The following is a 24486-nucleotide window of genomic DNA, read 5'->3' as shown; positions in this document are numbered from 1 at the left end:
GGGCAAACAATTCTGAGGTGCATTCTGCACAGTTCCTTGGAGGGTCCGCTAGCAGGACTGAGCTGGTTGCCTCCAGAGGTAACCAGTTGAATAACACACCTTGGGTTAGCTTTACCTTCTCCCTGTTGACTCGTCCCAGGCAGGCCCCTCCTATGTTCCGGGATCAACTACCCACAAATGAGCCTTTCCCTCAGCTCTGCATTTTGGAGAAACCCAAGCTGAGACATAGGACTATGAGACTTATGGTGATATGACTCTGTGGATGGAGGGTGTTGGAGTGACAGAGGTCAGAAGGTGGGGGTGCAGTTTATGTGTGAATGCTACATGTAAGTGCTAATCCCATTTTATTGCACTGATTATTAGAGTAGACCTGAATTTAGGGGTAGCTCTCACAGCCTGGTCCTGAGGAATTGTGAAGCTCTGGAACCCCCATGGGAATAGCCCATTTCCTAGGTTCCAAGAGAAAAAGACATGGTATTTCTCAATGGCTTTAGAACCCACAGGGGGAAAGCGTGTGCTGGGCATATCAGAGGGAACTCTGATGTTGTAAAAGGACCTATTTGCTTGTGTCTCCCCCTTTTTTCTCTTCTACTCTCTTTTTCTCTCCCCTTTTGCTAAGAGATAAACTGAGGCATATGAAAATTTTTAAGAGTTTATTTGAGCAAAAACTGACTGGAATGGGGCAGCAAACCATCTAGAAGATGACAAGGAGCCCCAAGGAGCTACACAATATGGAAGAGTTTATAAGGAGGAGGGGGCAGGACAAGGAAGTTAGGATCAAAGAGTGGGTTATTTGTGGTAAGGTCACTTTCCCTTAGGGGACAGCAGGGATCTTTCAGGCAGATTACCTCATTAGTGCTGGCCAGGTGAGTCCAGACTGACTAGTCTAAGGTTCCACTCCTGGGATAAATTGAAAGTGAATTATTTTAAGCATTAAAATCTCGGTTTGTTGATGTTGGCTCAGCATGAATGACTCCATTTGGGGACTGTTGTCCCTTTTTTAACACTCTCCCATCAGGGATGACTCAGCACTTTCCCTGATTGTTTCCCCCTGAGGGACAGCTAGACTGGTTGGCAGTGTAAGCTCTGGCAAACCAGGCTTCTGTTCCTCTCTGGAGGAACCCAGGTAGAAGGACAAGTTTCCCCATGCGCGTGATCTCTGGTATGTGGGCTCTTACATCCCTCCCCTCGTGCCCTGTTCAGTTCTACCCCACTTGATATTTCCCAGATATAAACTTTCTTTAGTTTCTGCCCTTGAGGGCCTGGCTGGGACAGCCAGGAAAAGGCTAAACCCTTACCCTGGCATTCAGACCACTCATCATCTAAGCCTTGCTTGGCCCTCCACCTCCTCATCAGACACCTAAGCTGCCTGGGACAGCCAGGAGCTCCATCATCTAGGGTTTCTGGAAGGGCTGAGGCTCACATCCAGCACTGGGCAAGTTTCTTAGCCTCTCTAGCTCTGTTTGCTAATCTGTACAACAGAGGTTACAGATAGTAATGATCTTATAAGACTGAGGATTAAATGAGATAAAGTGTATAAAACACCCAGCTCCCACATTGAGTGCTTAGTAAATCTAAGCCTAATGATGTTCTTCCAGTTGTTTTTGGATGGGTATAATCAATGAACGGAGAGTGGGCAAGACAACCTCTAGCCTTTGTCTTCAGAACAGCTTGCTCAAACTCAGATAGGCTTGCTTCAGAGTGATCCCAGCTGCCCTGGCTGGTCTTTAGGCCAAGGTGTGTGCGAGCAGAGGGAGACAGTTCAAGCTACAGAATATGGGCAGGGCAGGGAAGGATCAGGAGGCCTGGAAGCTGGCCATATTCCATTCTCACACTACCCAGTTAGACAGGCCAGGATTCTGGAGTGGCCTGAGGGACTTTGGCTGAGAGTATAGGATCAAGTCCCTGGAATCACTGATTTGGGATGGGATGGGCAGCCTGTTGGGCTGGGAAGCTGAATCCCAGGTCTGTCTCAGCCATGGACTTACTCCTATGTGTTCAATGGGAGGGTTGGACAAGGTTCCTTCTTGCTCTAAGACATAATTGAAGGAGTCTGACACCTGAAAAAGAGAACAGAGCTAGTCCCCAAGTCGTGGGTGAATCTGGAGGCAGCTGGGAAAATTCTGAAATTAGAAGAAAGAGCAAAAACCAATTTTTTGAAGAAAGAGGAAAAACCAATTAAGTAAGTAATAAGTGGGAATTTTCAGAACTAATGAGACACAATCCTCAGTAACAAGATCTTTAATAAATTCCAAATGGGACAAATGAAGAAGAAATCCACACCTTAACACGTTACAATGAGTCTGAAGATAGTATTCTTCATCTTTCATGCTTTATTATGGCAGCTGAGAAGAAAGTCATTAGCCTAATTTCCTTCCTTCATTGGTAATCAACTTCTGTCTCTGCTGTTCTGTGAAGTGTTAGGAGAAAATAACCATCAACCTAGATTTGAATATCCAGAGAAATTATCTTTCAAGAATGGAGAGGAAATAACATTTTCAGATAAAAAAGAGAATATACTTCAAAACAAAGAAAAGTCTATCCCAGACAGGAAGTCTGAGTTGCAGTAGTGAGTAGAATAAGTGGCAAACCAATGGCAAATGTAAATAAACACTGGGACACCTGGGTGGCTCAGTCGGTTAAGCTCAGGTCATGATTCCAGGGTCCTGGGATGGAGTCTGGTGTTGGGTTCCCTGATCAGCAGCAAGCCTGTTTCTTCCTCTGCCTGCTGCTCCCCCTGCTTGTACTCTCTCTCTCTTTCTCTCTAGCAAATGAACAGATAAAATCTTTTTTAAAAACGTAAATAAAGGGGCACCTGGGTGGCTCAGTGGGTTAAAGCCTCTGCCTTCGGCTCAGGTCATGATTTCAGGGTCCTGGGATCAAGCCCCGCATCCAGCCTTGCATCACAGGGAACCTGCTTCCCTTCCTCTCTCTTTGCCTGCCTCTCTGCCTACTTGTGATCTCTGTCAAATAAATAAATAAATTCTTTTCAATAAATAAATAAATAGAATTTTAAAATGTAAATAAACATTGACTCACAGAATGTTAAAAAAAATAAAAAGATTTATAAAAGGATATTACCAAATAAATTGATAGTATAGATAGAGGAAGGAAAGGTAAGAATAAAGTGTTCTAGGTCCTTATATTATTCAGGAGGAGATAAAGTATTAATTTTACTTTAATTTTAAACTGATATGTAAAGTATGTATGTTAAAATTTCTAGATAGCCACTTAAGAATATAGTTTAACAACTTCTAAACATGGTGGAAAATGGAATGAGCGAAAATGTTCAATCAGTCCAAAAGAAAGCAAGAGAGACAAATACAGAAAAGGTAGGAACACCATCTTTTATAGATCTAGAAAATGGAAAGCACAAAATAAAATGGAAAGAAGATCCTAGAACCCCATGAGGGAGGGCAGGGGAAGGGGCAATGCTTCACCTGGCTCAGAGAGGGAGCCTGGGGAAATCTGCAGATGCATACCAAGAGCACTTTCCTGACTTTGACTCCCTGACCCTCCAGAAACCCAGGTGCCCTTCAGAAATACAATTTAAGGGGCACCTGGGTGGCTCAGTGGGTTAGGCCTCTGCCTTGGGCTCGGGTCATGATCTCAGGGTCCTGGGATCAAGTCCCGCAGGGGCTTTCTGCTTGGCAGGGAGCCTGCTTCCTCCTCTCTCTCTCTCTGCCTGCCTCTCTGCCTACTTGTGATCTATCAAATAAATAAATAAAATCTTTAAAAAAAAAAAAAAGAAAGAAATACAATTTAAGTAAAAACAAACACTTGTTATGTAAATGCAGAAAACCAATGCTCTTGGTATTTCCTACTCCTCCCCCAAAACATACCACTCATTCCAACAGAGGGGGTTGGGGCAGATTAGATGTTAAGGTTTAATTTGCACATTCAAAGAAAGAAGGTGCTCCAGTCAATTTAGTGGGCCTTTCTGGGGTTTCTCCTAAGCCACAGGACAGGGCTGAGCCAACTTTAGGGGTTCATAAAAAATATAAGAGGTGGGGCACCTGGGTGGTTCAGTTGGTTAAGCCTCTGCCTTCGGCTCAGGTCATGATCCCAGAGTCCTGTGATGGAGCCCCACATGTGGCTCTCTGCTCAGCGGGGAGCCTGCTTCCTCCCCTCTCTCTCTGCCTGCTTGTAATCTCTCTGTGTCAAATAAATAAATAAAATATTAAAAAGAAAAAAAAAAAATATATATATATATATGAGGCTTGGGGCACCTGGCTGGCTCAGGTGGTATAGCATGAGACTCTTGATCTCAGGGTTGTGAGTTCAAGCCCCACACTGGGAGTAAAGATTACTTAAAATAAATTCTTGAAAAATATCTGTAAGAGGCTTGGTATCAGACTCAATGGGGGAAAGCCTTTGGACATGCAATGCAGCCTGGAGATAGTACAAGAGAACTAGAGCTCATAGTTAACTGAACTCTTACCATTCCAGGCCCATTACACAACCAGTCTGCTAGGCAGGTACCTTTGAGCTTTGAGGTGTAAGCTCCCCATCATTGGGAGTGAGCAAGTAGGGCAGGGGTCACAGAAACTCCTTCTTCTCATGCTGGGAGAACAGGGCTCCACTTCAGCAAAGCAGGCCTGTTGGCGGCCCATTCACGGGCAGGGACAACACCCCTGACAGGGGCAGGAGCAGGTCCGGGCAAGTAATCAAGTTACCCGGCTCAGTTTGCAGTTCTGCCATCCTGTGGGTCCTGTGCCTGCCCTGTGGTCACTCAGGCAGGTAGGCAGTACTTAGCGTTAAGGCGGCTTCCAAAAACTCAGACAAGCTCGCTAAGGACCTTTGTCCTACCCTGTGAGTGACACCCTTTTCTGCGGTCAGCAAACACTGCCTGGCCCTCGGGTCTGCTGAGGGGACACTAAGCAGGTTTAGAAAAAGGGCTGGGCTCCAAGAAAGGTCCTGTGGTTGAGCAGGAATGAGGGTAGGGGTGTGACTTGGTGACCTGGGCCAGAGCCACGTCTGAGGAACAACACTGCTGCCAGAATCAGAACACAGTGGATGGAGGAGTGAGTGCGGAGTGAAGAACACGGACAGTGAGGGTCAAGAACCAACTGAGCAGGGCTGGGAAGAGGCAAAAGAGCACCTAAGCGTGCTTTCCTTTGAAGGTGGAGACACCTGAGCATTTTTTTAATGCTGAAGAGAGGATGCTGGGAGAGAACAAGGTTGAGGATGCAGCACAGGGGACTAAGAGCTGGACCCACAGCCCAAGCAGGCTGGAGGACACGGATACTACACTACAGAATTGGCCACACCAAAGTGGAGAAGGTGGGGTGAAGGTGGGGTTCTCAGGGGACCAAAAAGGATGCTCGGTCCTTCTCAGGGCAGAAGCCAGATTTCAGGCAGAGGAGAGACTAGCCTGAGTAGAAGTGAACAGGAAATGGTGGCCACCACAGAAGCTTGGGAACAGTCACAGAGAAAGGACACAGGGCAGAGCATTAGCTGGGGCCCAGCATCCTGAGGGCAGCTAAAGGAGAACAGAACCTGCTTGGAGTGGGGGGCGCAGAGTCTGGGGGGTCTACAGCTCCCCGGATAGAAAGCTGAGCCCTGTGGTGAGCACTGATGGGTTCTGAGGACCAGCCCACACTACCCACACTGGCTGGTCCTCCTAGGCTGCTTTTCATCTTTCAAGACTCCGCCTGGGAGGCCTTCCCCCAGATCTACCAGATCCACCATCACCCAGGCAGAGGGAACACCTCTCTCCTGAGCGCCCCCTGCAGGCCTCTCCCGAGATTGCAACCCCTGCAACAACACCTGGAGCACCCAGTTCTTTTAGATATGTTGATTTTATTATTCATTTAACGAGGGTTTTCATTTAAGGAGGGTTCATTTAACGCACTGTCCATCCTCATTTTACCAAAGGTAGAACTGAGGCTAAGAGAGATGGAGACAAAAAATAGACTCAAAATGGATGAAAGCCCTAAATGTAAGGCAGGAATCCATCAAAATCCTTGAGGAGAACCCACGCAGCAACGTGTTCGACCTCAGCTGCAATAACTTTCTCCTAAACACACCGCCAAAGGCAAGGGAAGCAAGGACAAAAATGAATTACGGGGACTTCATCAAGATCAAAAGCTTTTGCACAGCAAAGGAAACAGTCAACAAAACCAAAAGACAACAGACAGAATGGGAGAGGATACTTGCAAATATCTTATCAGATAAAGGGCTAGTAGTCATATAAAGAACTTATCAAACTCAACACTCAAAGAACAAATAATCCAATCAAGAAATGGTCAGAAGACAAGAACAATCATTTCTGCAAAGAAGACATCCAGGGTGCCTGGGTGGCTCAGTGGGTTAAGCCACTGCCTTCAGCTCAGGTCATGATCTCAGGGTCCTGGGATCAAGGCCCGCATCGGGCTCTCTGCTCAGCAGGGAGCCTGCTTCCTCCTCTCTCTCTGCCTGCCTCTCTGCCTGCTTGTGATCTCTCTCTGTCAAATAAATAAATAAAATCTTTTAAAAAAAATGTTTTAAAAAAAAAAAAAAAGAAGACATCCAGATGGCCAACAGACACATGAAAAAGTGCTCAACACCACTTGGCATCAGGGAAATACAAATCAAAACCACAATGAGATACCATCTCATACCAGTTAGAATGGCTAAAATTAACAGGTTAGGAAACAACAGGTGTTGACAAAGATTTGGAGAAAGAAGAACCCTCCTACACTGTTGGTGGGAATGCAAGCTGGTGCAGTCACTCTGGAAAACAGTGTGGAGGTTCCTCAAAAAGTTTAAAATAGAGCTACCCTATGAACCAGCAATTGCGCTACTGGGTATTTACCCCAAAGATACAAATATAGTGATCCAAAGGAGCACATGCACCCGAATGTTTATAGCAGAAATGTCCACAATAGCCAAACTATGGAAAGAGCCCAGATGTCCATCAACAGATGAATGGACAAAGAAGAGTGGGGGGGGGTGTGAATGAATATTATGCAGCCATCAAAAAGCAAAACACGAAATCTTGCCATTTGCAGCAACATTGATGGAACTAGAGGGTATTATGCTAAGCAAACTAAATCAATCAGAGGGGGACAATTATCATATGATCTCACTGATATGAGGAATTAGAGAAACAAGACAGAGGATCATAGAGAAAGGGAGGGAGAAATGCAACAAATGAAACCAGAGAGGGAGACAAACCTTAAGACATTCCTGGTCTCAGGAAACAAACTGAGGGTTGCTGGTTGGGAAGGGGGTCACAGGGATGGGGTGGCTCATTATGGACATTGTGGAAGGTATGTGCTATGGTGAGCATTGTGAATTGTGTAAGACTGATGAATCACAAACCTGTACCCCTGAAAAAACAATACATTATATAATAACATTTTAAAAAGAGAGAGAGAGAAAGATGGAGACATTGCCCACAATGACTCAGCCAGTGCTCACCCAGGTCACTCTGACCACAAAGTCCATCCCTTCCACTTTGCCATGACTCTGATCTCATGACCTGTGGGCTCCATGAGGGCAGGAATGGGGACAGAAGACCAAGCCCAGTGCTCAGGAATATTTCTTGAGAAAACTCCAGAAACAGATCACCCAGTGTGACCCTTTCAGACTGATAAGGAAACTGAGGCTCAGGAGAGGGAGAAGGACTCACCTTGGTCACTTGGCAAGTCACCACTGGTGCTGGGTCAGGACACAGATCTTCTGACCCTGAGGCCAGTGCTAGGCCCACAGAACCCAAAGTAAGATTTGGTTCCTTTCCCTGTGGCCACACCCTCACTTGTAGCTAATTATTTGCCCAGAAATCCTATTGTATACTAGCTCAGAAACAGACTCGGGAACTGGGAAGTCTGCCCACCACACCTACCTGTTCCTTCTACTAAGGGAAACCATTCCAGGAAGCCATGCAACCACCCTGTCCCGGAAATCTGAGCTGGGAGCTGAGCCCACAGGCCAAAGGTTAGGCTGGAGCCCCCTTGGGGACAGTAGAGCAGTGAGAGATCAGAAACATCTGAAGGAAGGAGCCCAGCTATGATTTAGAGAAGTAGCTACAGGGCCAAGACCTGAAGGCTGTTTAAGAGATAGCCAGACACCAAGGCGTGTGGGAAGGGCATTTCAGGTGGCAGGCCCAGCAAGAATAAAGGCAGTAGAAAAGTGAGAATAACATCACAAGTTCAGGGTGGCTGAGTGGAGGTGTGGAGTCAGCATGGAGGAGATCCCATACAGGGTTGAGGGAGGCCAGAAATCCTTCCCATGCAAGGAAGAGAATGGCGTTGGGCACTTGAGGTAGGGAGAGTGGAATGAGCAAGAGAAAACTGTTTCAGTCACATCACTGCTCAGTCTAGAAGCTACCCATGAGATCACACCTCTCACTCTCTGAATGGAAGCCAAATCCTCTCTCCCCCAGGACTGGCACAAGCAGATTCCTGCAGGCCACCTTGGTGTCCCCTCCTTACATCCTCCGCCTCACGCCTAGGACAAACTCTGCAGCTCTGCTCATGCTGTTGCCTCTGCCTGGAATGCTCTCACCAGTGCAAATGTCACTTCCTCCAGGAAGCCTTCCATAGCATACCCTTGCAAACTGACTCTCCTTGCTGTCTGCCGCAAGGCCCCCAGTGCTGACTCCACCATAGCTCTATTTACACAGTTTTATAATTATATAACAGGAAGAGGAAAAGTGTTATCTTTAAAAGTCATCTGCAATCTGGGCCAACTGGCTAAGGAAAACTGTAGAGCTGTTCTTAGGGGGAAAATGTTCTGGTTGGAGAAAGGACCTGAAGAGATCACTTTTGATGAAATGTCCCAGCCATATGTTAGATGTGAGCTGAATGGACAGGGTTTCAGTTGCTCTGTGCGAAGTTTCCTTCCCAGTGCTCTGTTGTCTCTGTGGGCCACTCTCCCCTCCCTTTCCAGTCCTCACCCAGCCAGTGAGGCCTGGGATCTTTATAATCAGAGCTAAGTTCTTGATTTGGGGATTCAAACGCTGAGAATTGAATTGCAAAAACCCAGGTTTTGAACTTCCAAAGCCTAAGGCCTGGAAGATTTTGGAGCATCAGGTCTATAACGTAAATAGTAGATCTGGAGAAATATGTGATCAACCGCAGCCCCTGCCTTGCAGGTAAGATCAGAAACGAAGGTGGGCAGCGGTGGGGTGGGGGGAGAAAACGCTGGGTGAAGAAGAGATGAGACTCTGATAAGTCCTCAAGAAAGTTCCTTGTGTTGTCGATGTGGGAAATCAGGAGAGTAAATAAAGGACACCCGCCCCACCTGGGACAAACCCAGGAAAGCAGCAGCGCTGAGCATGGCTTTGGAAAGGTGGCATAGAAGGGGATAGCATGGGGCTTCTGGGTTCATGGCTCTTAGCCCCACTGCCTGGGAGCAAACTGAGTGTATTCTGTGCACCCAGGTGGGGTGCAGGGACGACTGGAAGAGGGGTGGACCTAGAGAAGCTTGCAGTAGGAAATGAGGGGAGACCTGGCAGCCACCCTCTAGAGCTGACAAGAAGGTGAGACAGAAGCTCGCACAGCTCAGGGTGTGCCCCCACGATCAGGCACCCTAAACCCCAAACGCCCCATTACTGTGGTGATTCCTAGAACTCGACACACACTGAAGCAGCTCAACACGCCTCTGCTGCCTGGAAGGAGGACGTCGGAAGAAGAAGAGGAGTTTAAATGCTGAGAAATAACATTTCATGTCTTGCAGCCCTACTGTGGCATGTAGGGACTAAGAATCTAGCCATTGGGTGGCTCTGCATATGAAAACAAGAATTGCTGCAGCTAAAGAGGGACAGGAGGGCTGAGGGTGGGGGGAGAAAGAGAGGCCAAGATGACAGGACAGAGCTTTGGCCCAAAGGTGGACAGGACCAGCAGAAATACCCTTTGGTGCTAGGTGCCTGCGCACTTGCCCTGGGGTCAGTCTAACTCTCAGTTAAGTTCCTGTTTGTTCTGGTCTTTTCCACAGCTCCCCTCTCCGACCCCCTGCAGACAGTAGCCTTGCATTAATGATGATTTGTGAGGATGAAGGGGGAGGGACAACGGTGTGTGTGGAACCATGCACTGCACGGATATAGAGTGGGTGAGGCCAGCCTGGGGGGTTGGGGCTGGGGTCTTCTCAAAGGCTCCCTCCCTTGCATGCCACTCACACATCCCCTGGGATATCAGCTGAGGCTATTGGCCAGAACATACACGTGGCCTATCTGTGTGGCCTGGGCTCCCTCAGAACATGGCAGCTGAATTCCGAAAGCTAGTGGCTGAAGAGAGGGCTTGTCAGAAGCTCTATGATCTGGACTCCAGGATGGGGCAGCATCACTTCTGCCTCATTCTGTTCTTTTAAAGCAGATCACTGAGGTCATCCCATCTTTTGAGGGGAGGGCCTTAGACTCAAACTCTTTTTTTTTTTTTCCAATTTATTTATTTTCAGAAAACCAGTATTCATTATTTTTTCACCACACCCGGTGCTCCATGCAAGCTGTGCCCTCTATAATACCCACCACCTGGTACCCCAACCTCCCACCCCCCTGCCACTTCAAACCCCTCAGATTGTTTTTCAGAGTCCATAGTCTCTCATGGTTCATCTCCCCTTCCAAGTTACCCAAAAGCACATACCCTCCCCAATGTCCATAACCCTACCCCCCTTCTCCCAACCCCCCTCCCCCCAGCAACCCACAATTTGTTTCGTGAGATTAAGAGTCACTTATGGTTTTAGACTCAAACTCTTAATAAGAAGAGAACCAAAGGATTGGCCGCCATGCTGAAAACCACCACAGAGACCAAAAGGTCACCAAGAGAAACACAAGTCTCTAAGAATCCCTGAAATAGTGATTGTGAAGGTCAAGCTAGTTTCCCCACCATGGTGGAAATGGGTCTCAGCGGATTCTATTTGAGTAGCAAAGAACAGGATGACCTGAGGGGCTAGAGGACTTTGAGGAACCCAGCTCAGAGACACCAGTTTGCCTGACTGACACCCTCAGCAGACAGCACATTCCCTGCCCCCTCCCCTGAAAGTTGGACTGCGTGGGTGAATGAGTAACCCAGGGCACCTGGAACGGCTCAGGGTTTCAGTTTCCATGGTGGGCACTGGCTTGCTTAAAATCTGATAAATATGTAAAATGTATGATGTTCGAAGGAGCATTGCTACCAGCGAGGGTACAACATTCTCGGACATGGGAATGAGCATCTGGAATCGACTTTGGGGCTGACTGGGTCTCTTTGGGACACACCCGGAGTGGTTCCTCCAGTGATCCAAACTCCCTAATTAAACCAAGCAGCTAAAATCAGCAGGGCTAGATGGAAAAATTATTCCCTCCACAACACGATTAGTGTCTAATCATAAAACAATCAGACCGTATGTATTGCAAACATGTCTGTGAGTGGGAGAGGACAGGACAAGGGCAGAAAATGTGAATCAGGTTCTGCCAAAAGAAAACAAAAAAAGAAAAAGAAGAAGAAAAAAATAAAAACCTAGGACTTGCCTGCTTCTGTTGCCTCTGAGGACCCCCCCCCTTGGGGAGATGCTGAGGCTCCCACAGTAAATTGCTCATCTCCTTCCCTGCAGCAAGTGCGGAAGAGGAGGAATTACTTTCGCTTCATCAGTGCATGCCCCTTCACCCAGAAGACGGAAGCCCTAGAACATACACATATTACTCCACCTCTCCACCTTCGCCCTCTCCAGTCTCCAGCCTCATCTTCTCCCTTGCTTTCTCTCTTGATAAACAACGACAGGAAATGAGTAATGTGGAGGCCAGGAGCTGCACAGAGACTTTATAAAGACTGTGGGCAAACTTCTAGAGGGGAAGTAGCTGGAGAGAAGGGAGAAGGGAATGTGCCTCAAAGCTTACACCAAGGCAGAACTCAAAGCTAGGTTCTCTCTCTAGCCATGGCAGGGTATGGTAGGGGGTGTGCCCTAATCATGGTAGGGGTGCCTGAAGGAATGGGGAGCCTTACCAGCAGGGACATTGGAGTTAGCTCTTTCTTTATATCACTTGGTACAGTTTTCCCAAAACCTCAGAGGAGATTGGAGCAGTGGGAACCTAAAGCCATGGGCCTGAGCAGCGAAAACATCTGAGGTCAAGTTCATATAACAGACACCCGCCAAGGTACTACTGTGTGCCAGATGCAGGGCTGAAGGAAGGCTGGGGACAAAGCTATCGCAAACATGGTTCCTGGGATGAGTGGGGAGAGAAAGACACAGAACAAATTAAGCAGTCAAGTATTTTTGGTGCTGGAACCACAGAAGGGGAGGAGGAATCTGTTCTAGCTGGGGTGAAAGGAGAGGTCATGGAAGCCTTTCCAGGGAGTGGTCACTAGAACAGAGTCTGGAGAAATAAAAAGCATGCCCTAGCAGAAGAAGTAATGCGGATGGCCAAGACCACAGAGGTGGGGGACACCTGTCCAGTTGTTGGATAAAGCTGGGGCACTAGGTTGAGACTGGGGCAGACTGAAAGAAGAGCATAGAAGGGCAACTCAGGCCCACATCATGCCCAGCTTTGTAGAAGATGGAGGAATTGGAGCTTTACCCTAAAGGTCATGGGGAGCGCTGGAAGGATTAAAGGGAATTGAGGCATTGCCAGCGAGGCCCACCCTGGCTATGGTGTGAGGATCCATGTGAGGAGATGGAAAGGTCTGGAGGGTGGGAGATCAGTGGAGAGGACTGACAAGAGATGGTGGACAGGGCTATTGAGGGGCACCTGAAAGCAGGACTAACTGCAGCAAGACCAGAACAACTGACAATGGCAGAGGCCAGATGCCAGGAGTCAAGATCCAGCCTTGTCCAGTGCCCCAGATTCTAGCCCTAAGCACCTGGTTCCAATCCCATCTTTGGATAGAAAGAAGATATTGTGATTTATAATAAGAAATATATATATGATTCTGCCCTTGGTTCTTGGCACAGAGCTCCTTAACACTTCTGTAAAATCTAAGTGATAGGAACATCTTTTGTTCTAATATTTGCTCTTTGACCCCAGTTTCTGACACAGGGCTCCTGGAACCCTTATAATTTCCTGGGTGTTAGGAGTGTTTTTTGCTCTAACAAGATGACTGCGGGTGGATCCTGGGTGGCTCCTGGATGGGAGTTAATCACCAGAAAAACAAAGCCTAACTAGAAGCTTGGAATTATCAGCCCTGCCTCCTATTCTCTTGAGAAGCGTGAAGGGCTACAAATGGAGTTAATGATCCATGATGTCTAGGAGATGACTCTTCTCTAAACCCCCACTAGTGCAGGGTTCAGAGTTGGGTGAACACAACCACAGCAGGAAGACAAAAACTCTTAAGCTCAGAACCCTCTCAGACCTCGCCCTATGGACCTCCTCACCTAGACGTTTGTCTGTATCCTTTATCATATTCTTTTATAATAAACCTATAAACATAATTCAGCTGTTTTCCTGAGTTTGGGAGCCACTCCAGCAAACTAATCAAACTCAAGGAGGGGATCACTAGAACTGTCAATCTACATATAGCCAATTGGTCAGGAGCACAGATGACAAGCTGGAATTGTGACTGGTGTCTGGAGACAAGGGGTACTTGTAAGACTGAGCCCTTAACCTGCGGGCTATTTCCAGGCAGATCGTGTTAGAATTGACTGATATTGTAGGGTGCCCCACTGGTGTCCAGAGAATTGCTTGGGGTGGAGAGAAACCTCCACACATTTGGTGACCAGAAGTGACGTGTTCTGTGTGGGTAGTAAAGGAGACTCACGGGAAGGAAATGCACGGTAGGAAAGAACCCAGCTTTTCCGGCACAGATAAAAAGTTGAAGGTTTGTCCATTTTAGAAGGATTGGGGCCAGCTTCAGAAAGAAAAGAGAGAGGAAGGCATCATGGGAGACACTAGGCAGTGACAGAACCCAGAAGGGGAGTCAGGGAGCAGGATGACTTCTTCCTTGAGCGGGGATATGCACTCAGCCCTGTGTGGTGTTGACTTGGAACAGTAGGATGGCGGGAAGCGGGGAGGATCCTTCCTTGACTTCATTCAGCAAGTTCCCTCAACAGATATTTGTCCTGAGCCTGCAAATGGAGATGCACCAATCCTTTAGAGACAGCAGACCTGATTCACATCCCAAATATGCCACTTACCAATTCCATGGCCTCAAACAAGTGACTAAATCTCTGAGCCAGTTTCCCCATCTGGAAAATGGAACCAGTCATCCCTTCTACACATAGTTGTTATTAGGATTAGAAGTAATATTATATTACTAATATTATGGCACATAGTAGGTATTCCATAAGTAGCAGTCCTTACTATTTGCCTAGAACTCAGCAGAGATTCTGATTCCATAAAGGGAGTGTGAACACAGACCAGGCCTGCGTTTTAGAAAATTCAGTATTTCTGTGCTTCCCTCTGCCGGCCAAAAGGGGCAGACTCCACTGCAGAGAAAATGGCAGGATGCTAAGACAATACAGAACTTCCTGTCTCCCATCCCCGAGTAGGAATCCCCTGCAAGGAGCATCCCCAGTCGGGGGACACTAGCCTGAGTGTGGGTCCCTCCAGAGGTAGCAGATACGGTGCGATGCATCGACGGCCAGCCACTTCCCAGGACTGGGAAGCTAGATGCATCTCTTTACCTCTCTTGAGTCCGTTTCCTTGGCTATAAAATGAAGTGATATTCCCTGCCACGTTTCACAGATTTTCTGTAAATCACAAACAAGATATCCGTGGAAGTTTTAGGAAACACGAGCTACCCCACAAACATTAATGGTCAACACTTTCTGATGCCCCTTGCCCACCATGCTGGGTGCTGGGTGTCCCAGGAAGATATAGGAAGCTCTGGGAGGAGTGTCAGTGTGCTGGGAGAGACAGCCAGCCTTCAGGCAGGTATTGAGGGGGGTAGGCTGGAGGCTTTGAGTGTCTGGACAAGTCAGGGAAAGATTCGTTGTTAGGGCAGCCTTGAAAGTGCAGAGCTTAAAGCCAAATCCAGGATGACCTGAAGGTTTTTAATCGCTGCATCTCTTGGCATAATCCTTCTTCTGGCTCCTCAAGCCCCTCTCCCCCAAAGCAGTGAAGAGGGAACTATGGAAAGGGGTCACCAGAGTCACCTGGAAAAAGCCACAACTGCCTCTGAGTATAAACCCAGCTCCTATTTGGGTAAGGTTCTCAAGACCTTACCCCCTCACTGGAATTGCTGGACCAATTCCCAAGGAAGATATCCTCATATCCAAAGCTTTGTTTTGACTCCACCTCAGTGATCTTGTTAGATCACCAAGAGGTGGATTTCCACCCAGGAAATGTATCCCAGACCCCAAACCTATAGACATTTTTGAGGGCATGGAAATTGACAAAGAATCACAGGGACAAAGCTTCAAACAAACAGACAAAGACAACTTGGCAGGAAAACAGAGATATGCTTGGTCTTACCTTATTATTATTATTATTTTTAAATTTTATGTATGTATATATGTATTTATTTATTTATTTGAGAGAGAGTGTGCGTGTGAGAAGGGGGAGGACAGGGAGAGGAAAAGGAGAGGTAAAGACTCTCGGGCAGAGATCTCAGGCAGAGATCTCCAGCATGAAGCCCAGTGCGGGGCTTGATCTCATGACCCTGAGATCATGACCTGAGCTGAAACCAAGAGTCAGATCAGATGCTAACCAATTGAGGCACACAGGTGCCCACATTCTTTTTTTTTTTTTTTTAAGTAGGCTCTACCTTAGAATTTAGCATCAAGAAAAATTTTTTTTGCCTGGCGAGGAAAACTGTATAAATGAGTATTTTTCTAAGTGAACAATACAAAATGCTGATTCCTTATAAGATACTAATAAATTTTCCATGAAAAGGGGACTCTGTAATCAATTACATTTGAGAAACTCCGAATAAAAGGGGTTCAGTTTTGCTGCAAGAAATCTCAGAACCTTCAATGTTTAATGCCATCAAGAATTTTTAAACAGGATGTGGGCTGTAGTATATGCAATATTTGGGGGGTTTATTTGACTAAGGATCTGTTTATTAAAGGCACACTTATTAACATGTGATGAGACGTGTGGAGTTTGTGAAATGAAATGCTGATATCTACTGTGGTTCCCTTTATGCCTTGGCTTCCAAAGAACTCAATGCTAACCATAACGCTCATGGGTAATTGCAAGAAGTTTGTAGCTTAGATTTGAGACAATTATCTCCCCCAATAATATTTCAGGACTCCTGGATAAGACAGATGTTTTTCATAGCAATATAGCACAGATGCTACTGAAGATAGGAAAATAATTCCTCTCACCCCTGATTACCCTTAGGATCTAGACCATGTTCACTAATATAAGTCCCTGAATCCTAGGTCTAACTATTCCCAGTCCTACAAAAGCTTCATGGCAAGAGGCAGATTCAACTGGACTTTCCAGCACAAAGGCTAAAAGCCAAGAATGGGCCCTTAAGGGACTCCCTCCAGGAAATTCCTAGGCTGAAGGCTTACAGGCCATCTGCTGCCAAAGTTGTGGACAGCCAGGATAGATGGTGACCCATTATCCATGAGGAATCAGAGCTATCTGGCCATCCTTTGGGCCAGTGGAAAAGCCTTAGCCCATCTCTTGAATGGCCTGAATTGGTAAGGGTTTTCCCAGGATAGCAGCCCCTATAATGTCCCTGCTAGATCCTAAACCCCTGGCACATTTCTGCTCCCAAGGACATCTGGAGGGACCCCAGAATGCAAGGTAGATTTCACTATGTTGGTGGAGAGACCACTAGGACTTCTTCCCAAGACGATCTACAATCTAAGTAGCCTTGGTGCTCAAACCTTTCCAAAGAAAGAGGGACCCCAAGAGATCTTCCTAAGTCCTGGGCATGGAAGGAGGCACCCCATCCTTCTTCCTACTCATTTGCTCATTAATTCATGGCAGAAGCTGTAAAAAAATAGCGATTAAGAGAAAAGTATCAGGAGTTAGATCTGAGCTCATATCTAAGCTCACCTCTTTCTGGCTATGTGGCCTTTGCTTTCCAAGTCTCAGTTTCCTCATTTAAAAATGTAGATAATAATCTTACCCATCTTGTAGGGTTATTGGGAGTATTAAATAAAATTGTTTATGGGGCATCTGGATGGCTCAGTCTGTTAAGCATCTATCTTCTGCTCAGGTCATGATCTCAGGGTCCTGGGATCAAGCCCTGAGTCAAACCCCATGGTGCCCTCTGTTGGCGTCCCTGCTCAGAGGGGAGCCTGCTTCTCTCTCTCCCTCTACTCCCCCTCCACTTGCGTGCTCATGCTCTCTCTCTCTTTCTCTCTCTCAAAAGAATAAAATCTTTTAAAATAATTAATTAAGTAAGTAAGTAGAATTGTTTATGTAAAATACATAGCACAGTGTTCAATAGATGGTTATTATTCTCAAACATTCACTCTAGGACAAGACTTGTGTGAGAACCACGGATTCAGAGACAAATCAATCTACGTGCTTAAAGAATTCTGAGGCTAGTAAAGGAGACAGATACTTGATCAGGCAATAACAATACAATTCTCCCAGTGCCAAAGAGTGAGGGAAGCACAGGGCTGAGAGCACAAAGGCAAAAGAAACTATAACCCTGATAAGTAAAAAAGACATTTAGGCATAAACAATTGAAAAGGGAGAAATAAAGCTGTCATTATGTACAGGTAATAAAATATCTTCATAAAATGAAACAAAACAGAAAAATCTGGAAATTATTAGGATTATTAGGAAAATAATGACAAGGCAACCAGATGTAATGTCAATACTCAAAGATCATTGCATTTCTATACACCAGCAACAAACAATTGCCATAAAAACAGTATTTAAGAAAGAGCAACAAAATTATTAAAGACTTAAGCATAATTGTAACTAGAAGTTCTATAGGATCTATATACAAAAAAATCACAATACATTATTGAGAGATACTTCCGGCACTGAGTGATTAAATCTAGTGTTACCAATAATTAGACAAACGGCATTGTGTGCCCTCGGAGATGTGAAACTCAGTGATACAGTATTTCTGCCAAAAATAGTTAACTTGAGTCTAAACATGAGGAAACAATCAAACAACAATTGGTAAAAGTGTACGTCAGCACAATTGTTTTAATCTAAACTGAAGGACATTTTTGTAAGACAACTAGGCTATACTTTCAAATATCATGAAAGAAAAAATTCACATAAGTCAATGACAGGCTGAAAACTGTCATTTAAAAAAACAACTACAAAAGACATTAAGAGAACAATCAGAGAATTTTTAAGGTGGACTGTATGTTAAAGAATAATAATGTATTAGTGTTAAGTTACCTGTGATAATTATGTTGTACTCATACAGAAGAATGTCCTTACACTTGAGAGTCTTAAGCAGAAATACTTGGGAGTAACAGTTCATAAACTGAATATAAGGTACTTTCAAATGGTTCAGAGTAAGAGAACATATTAATACTTATATAAATATAGAGAGCTAAGGCAAATGTTCCAAGGTTATGCAGCTGCTGATTTACTACTCTTGTCGATATTCTATATAGCCCTGACATTGTTCTAGAATAAAAAGTTGAGGGAAAAAAACCTTATGAGAGCTATTTTAAAATAATTAGGTAAATGGAAACAGTATCTACCCATGCTTCTAAATAGAAATTCTTCAATATGGTTAATTTTAAATTCAATGGAACCCCAATCAAAAATGCCACAGAGCTCTTTAAAAATTAAACTTAACAGGCTGATTGTAAATTAATATGGAAGGGAAAAGGGCCAAGAATATCCTAGTTATTTCTGAAGAAGAATAGGGAGGAAGGATATGACCTACCAATTATCAGAACATATTATGTAACAAAGGCAATTAAGACAGTATGATGGTACATATTGGTCAATATATATTATAATAGATATCTCAAAACATACCAATAATATAATATGACAAAAATGAAAAATATGGAATTAGATCCCTATTTTCCCCCATACACACAAAAAGTCCACTCAAAATGGACTAAGAACCAAAATGGAAAATATTAAACTTTAAAGCATATAATACAAAATGTAGGTTAAAATTTTTATAACTTTTATCTAGGGAATAATTTCTTAAGCAATTTACAAAAAGAGATAATCATAAAAGAAAAAAGAATAATAAACTAAATTATACTAAAATAATTACTTCTAGTCATTAAAAGACATTTTAAAGAAAGGAACGCAATAATTTACTAACTGGGGGAAAACAATTATAACAGATAACCAACTAAGGATTTATATCAAGAACGTGTAAATGCCTCAAATCATTCAGAGAAGGAAAAACAATAAATAATAACAAAAATAATAAAAGTCATGATTGCACATTTCACAGAAAAGGAAACCAAATCTTCAATAAACATATGTTCATTTTCATTAGTAATCGAGTAAATGAAAAGAAAGACTACAACGATATCCCAATTATTCCCACTCAGTTTACAAAGATAAAGAAGTCTAACAGTAACAAATGTTAGAATGTGGGTCAACCATTCTACTGTACATTGACTATATAGTTGGGTGAGAGGGTCAATTGGTACAAACGTTTTGAAAAACAATATAGTATTATCTTTAAAAACTCAATTGTCATATACTCTACAACCCAGAAATTTCTCTTCAAGACATGTGTGTGGAAATGTGAGCGTGTACAAGGAGACATGCACCAAGAGACAGGCATAATAATATTTTTAGCAGTACTGTTTGTAATAGCAAAATAATTGAAACAAATCCAATGTCCATTGACAGGAAATGGAAAATAAATAAATAAATTGTGATATAGTATTTGCACAAAAGAATATATGTAGCAGCAAAATTGAATGAACTATTGTCCATATTAAAATTTGGGTGAATCTTGGTAACATTTGTATTGAAAGTAAAAAGCAAGTCTCAGTCGATTGCATACAGCATGATACTCTTTTTATAAATTTCCAAAGAACTAAAATTATTTTAAAATACTGTACATGTATGTGTGCATGTGTGCATACATGTAAAGAAAAAGAAAGATGAGAAGGAGAAAGAAAGAAAAGAAGGAAAGAGGGAGGGAGGAAAGGGGGGGTTGTGCAAGGATGAATGATAGCAGTGTTATGAGTCAAGATTATAGATAAGTCAAAAAAAAAGATTATAGATAAGTCAGTTTTGTGTAACTGATGTCAATTAAGAAAAAAGAAAAGCGGGGGCACCTGGTTGGTTCAGTCAGGTAAGCAACCGACTCAATTTCGGTTCAGGTCATGATCTCAGGATTGTGAGACTGAGCCCAGAGTTGGGGGTCTGTGCTTAGTGGGAAGTCTGCTTGAGATTCTCTCACTCTCCCTCTACCTTCCCCCCACTTGTGCTCACTCTTTCTCTCTCACAAATAAATAAATAAATAAATAAATCTTAAAAAGAAGAGGAGGAGGAAGCAACCTGGGAGGCTTTCCAGATTTGGGTATACCTAAGGTAAGCACTGAAGAGCACCTAAGATTTACCCAGGTGAAGGAGGGATAAAAGGACTTTTTAGGAAAAATTAACCTACAAAGACAAGAGGCCAGAAAATTTGTGTCTACTGGTTGGTAAAAATACCTGCTGAGCAGAGTGGGAACAGGCCACTGTAAGAAACAAGACTAAGGAACTATGAAGGTTTAAGTCACCTCCAACAACCTCAACCACAGGGGTGGAGTGGGGTCAAGGAAAGTGACTGGGTCAGGACCCTCCATTCCCTAGGTATGAAGTTTTTCTCAATCTGACCAGCAAGATTTCATCAAAGTGTAAGGGCCTACTTAGCCAGAGCGACTCCATCTTGGTTAAATAGCCATTTTGTTGTTTATGCAGTAAACTTATATTGACCCTGCCCCACAGAGGACCAGTAAAATATGGTCGGCCAGCTCCTAATAACAGAGCCCAGAATACAAGGACGAGTCAGGCCAGGTGGAGACATCCAATCAGTAGAAAGCACACATGCTATCTCCCTAACCACCAAAGAATGTAAACCCCGACTTTTGGGCACCAAACTTGGACGCCAATTCTGACCAGGGTGATAGGCTAGTTCAAACAGCGTCTATAGGGTAAATTGTAATTCAATTGGCCACCAGTGTGTGGTCTAACATGACTATGCAACTTTCTGTATGTGTTACAATCTCATTGGCGACCTGTGTGTGGCCAGGCTTAACCACATGGCCTTTGCTCTATAAAAGTTAGTCTGTGAGACTGGGAGGGGTCACTCTCTTTAAAGGTAGTCCTGACAGGTCAGTCGATTCTTGATGCTTGGCATGAATAAAGCTTTGCTTGACCTTCGCTTTATAACGGCCTCGTTCCTTTGATAATGGACCCCACAAAAGCCACTATGACCTGAGGAATCTGAGCAGAGGTAAAGCCAGGCACACAATCCCAAACCATCTTTTATCAAAACCTAAGACCTCCGAGCCTCTGACCATATGTGGGATGATTCTGGTAATGTTGATTCTGTGCTAGTCCTCAAGAGCTGTGATGGGAATGCCAGTGTGCCTTTAAGAAGAAGGGGAGGTAGAAAACTAACAAGTCAGTACCATGGACAGAGACCTCACCAATGTTTCTGGTCACGGTGCAACCTGAAATCTTTGGCAGACAAATCCCTGGAGACTTTAACACTTCAGGCTGGAGGAGCCCATGGACTGGAAAATTGAAAACCAAGAAACCTTACCTATTCTGATATAATGACCTCCTGATTGCTCTTGCCTCCCCCCGGTCTTCCTGCCTCCAGGTTCCTCTGTTTCATCCCCTTGGTGCTACCAGAACAATCTTTCTACATCTTGAATCTGATTAATGGCAAAGCTTTTCCTCCTATTTCTCCCCCTCTATCCTCCAAGCCCTACATGTTGGAAGATCCCCAGGACTCATCCTTGGAAGCTTTCTCCTTCTATTTCCACTCATTCCATTAGTCATCTCATCCAGTCCCTTGACTTTAAATATATCTAGCCCAGACCTCTACCCTGGACTTCAGATTTGTATCTCCAACTAACTACTTGACAGCTCCACTTGGGTGACCAACAGACATCTCAAATTTACAACACCTCTACAAAAACACTTCACATCATTCTCAGAAAATGACTCCTACCACCATCTTCCTCATGGCAGTAATTAGCAACTGTGTCTTCTAATTGCTCAGGCCTTAACTTCTCCCTTTTTTTCATCCATTTCCCATATCCAATCCATCAACAAATTTAGTCAGCTCTACCTGCAAAAGTGTCCATAAACCAAAAATTTCTCACCACCACCCCTTGACCTGAATCACCATCACCTCTCTATTATCGTAGCAGCCTCTAAACGGATTCCCTGTTACTTCCCCTATTTCCTTCCATTCTATTCTGATCATACCAACCAGAGTGATCTAGTTAAAACATTAAGTGGGAACATATAGTTTCTTTTATCAAAATCATCTAATGGCTCCCTAATTCACTTAAAGTAAAACCTATAATCTTTGCAATAGCCTACACAGCCCTAAGTTATCTGGCCTCCTGTTAGCTGTCTGACCTCATCTCCTGCTACTTTTGCATGGATAATTCTGCTGCAGCCATAGCAGCATCTTTTGCTGTTCCTCAAATGTGCCAAACATGCATCCACCTTGGGGCTTTTGCATGTTCTCATCTCTCTCCTTGAAATACTTTATCCCTGGATTTTCATATGGCTTATTCTCTCGCTTCCCCCAGATTTCCATAACCGTTCCCTTCTACAATAGTGTAAATCTTCTAACGTTGTTCTTCAAAAAGTTTTTGGCTATTCTAGGTTCTTTGCATTTCTACATATATTTTAGAATCAACTCATCAATTTCTCCACCCCTGCTGGCATTTTGCTGAAGTTTACTCTGAGTCTATAATCAATTTGAGAATAATTGACATAGTAATTATATTGTCTTCCAATCACTGAACATGGTATATGTCTTCCTTTATTTAGGTCTTATTTGGTTTCAGCAATAATCTGTAATTTCAGTGTACAGATTTTACACATAATTCGTTAAACTGATATATAAATATTCCATGTTTTTGTTATTGTAAATATTATTGATTTTTTTAGTTTTATTTTCTAATTGTTCATTCCTAGTATATAAAAATACAATTATGGGGTCACCTGGGTGGCTTAGGCAGTGGGGCCTCTGCCTTTGGCTCAGGTCATGATATCAGGGTCCTGGGATCAAGCCCCACATTGGGGTCCCTGCCCAGTGGAAAGTCTGCTTGTCCCTCTCCCTCTGCAGCTCCCCCTGCTTGTGTTCTCTTGCTCACTCACTCTTTCTCTCCCTCTCTCTCTGAAATAAATAAAATCCTTTTTAAAAATACAACTGTGGCGCGGAGCGGAGCGGGGGTGGGGTGGCGCCGTCTGGCTCGGTCGGGCAGGGGCGGGAGTGTGGCGTGGGACGGCGGGGCCCGCAGGCTGCGGACGGCGGCCTGGTTGGCCGGCAGAGTCCTTATGAGTCCACATGTTTCTGCTGAACTTGTAAAAGAGGCACTTGGATGATGGATTAATAGGAACATTGAGATTCTGTGCAAAGTTTGAAATCGGAGAGTATTCAATTTTCACCCTAGTCCAGCAGCTGTGCTGCTCACTTAAATACAGATGAATGAAGACCCCATTCGGGAAGACCCCTGGCCAGCTGTCCAGAGCGGATGCAGGCCGTGCTGGTGTGTCTGCAAGTATGGTGAAGAAAAGGACATCCCACAACGACCTCCCGGATCAGCGACGCGCACCTGGCCGACACGATGATCGGCAAGGCGGTGGAGCACATGTTTGAGACGGAGGACGGCTCCAAGGACGAGTGGAGGGGGATGGTCCTGGCACGCGCCCCCATCATGAACACGAGGTTCTACATCACCTACGAGAAGGACCCCCTCTTGTACATGTACCAGCTTTCAGACGATTATAAAGAAGGCGACCTTCGCATTATGCCTGATTCTAACGATTCTCCTCCAGCAGAAAGGGAGCCGGGAGAAGTTGTGGACAGCCTGGTAGGCAAACAGGTGGAGTATGACAAAGAGGACGGCTCCAAGAGGACTGGCATGGTCATTCATCAGGTGGAGGCCAAACCGTCGGTCTACTTCATCAGTTCCATGAGGATTTCCATATTTACGTCTACGATTTGGTGAAAACATCCTAGATGTCATCATGGACTTGGCCAAATTTGTGGAACTATTAAATGTATAATTTGTAGACATAAAGACTTGACTGCTTTCCAGTTTAATGAAAGCTTAAATGTCCCTGCGAACCCACAATCTCTGCCAGCAGAACCGGTTTGTTCTGAATAGTACAGATTGATGTGAACACAGAGCATTTTGTGTAAGAACTCCTTCCTCTTACGAGAAGTCTGTGTGTCTGGAGGGGAGTTACAGGCAAGTTTAGTGAAGTTCAGATAGCACCGCCGTCGTGTAAACTGGACTGGACCGCCCCAGACCCCCAGCACCGTAGTTCTTCCCACCTGCTGCCACGCTGCAAGCATGGTCTGGCGCTGTCGGTACTGCCTTCTTCGTCGAGACGTGTATGGACCTCTCTCTCCCTGTCCGCATCCGTGTGTGTCCATACGCGCCACACACACACACACACACACACACACACGCTTCCTTGGCAGTCCTTTCCTTGTGGATGGGGGCAGGGGTTCAGTAATATTCTCCAGTTTAACAGGAGTGCTTGTCCTA

At 44.8% G+C, this 24486-nt stretch overlaps 1 pseudogene; it reads left to right on the top strand.

The window, feature by feature from the left end:
- The first annotated feature begins 8167 nt into the window (after window positions 1–8167).
- LOC122899111 lies at window positions 8168–24122 on the top strand (annotated as a pseudogene).
- The last annotated feature ends 364 nt before the right edge of the window (window positions 24123–24486 follow it).

This window comes from Neovison vison, chromosome 2 (genome assembly GCF_020171115.1).
Source record: "Neovison vison isolate M4711 chromosome 2, ASM_NN_V1, whole genome shotgun sequence".
Classification (NCBI taxonomy): domain Eukaryota; kingdom Metazoa; phylum Chordata; class Mammalia; order Carnivora; family Mustelidae; genus Neogale; species Neogale vison.
The sequence above is the reverse complement of the archived record's forward strand: the minus strand, read 5'-3'. Positions and strand labels throughout refer to the sequence as shown.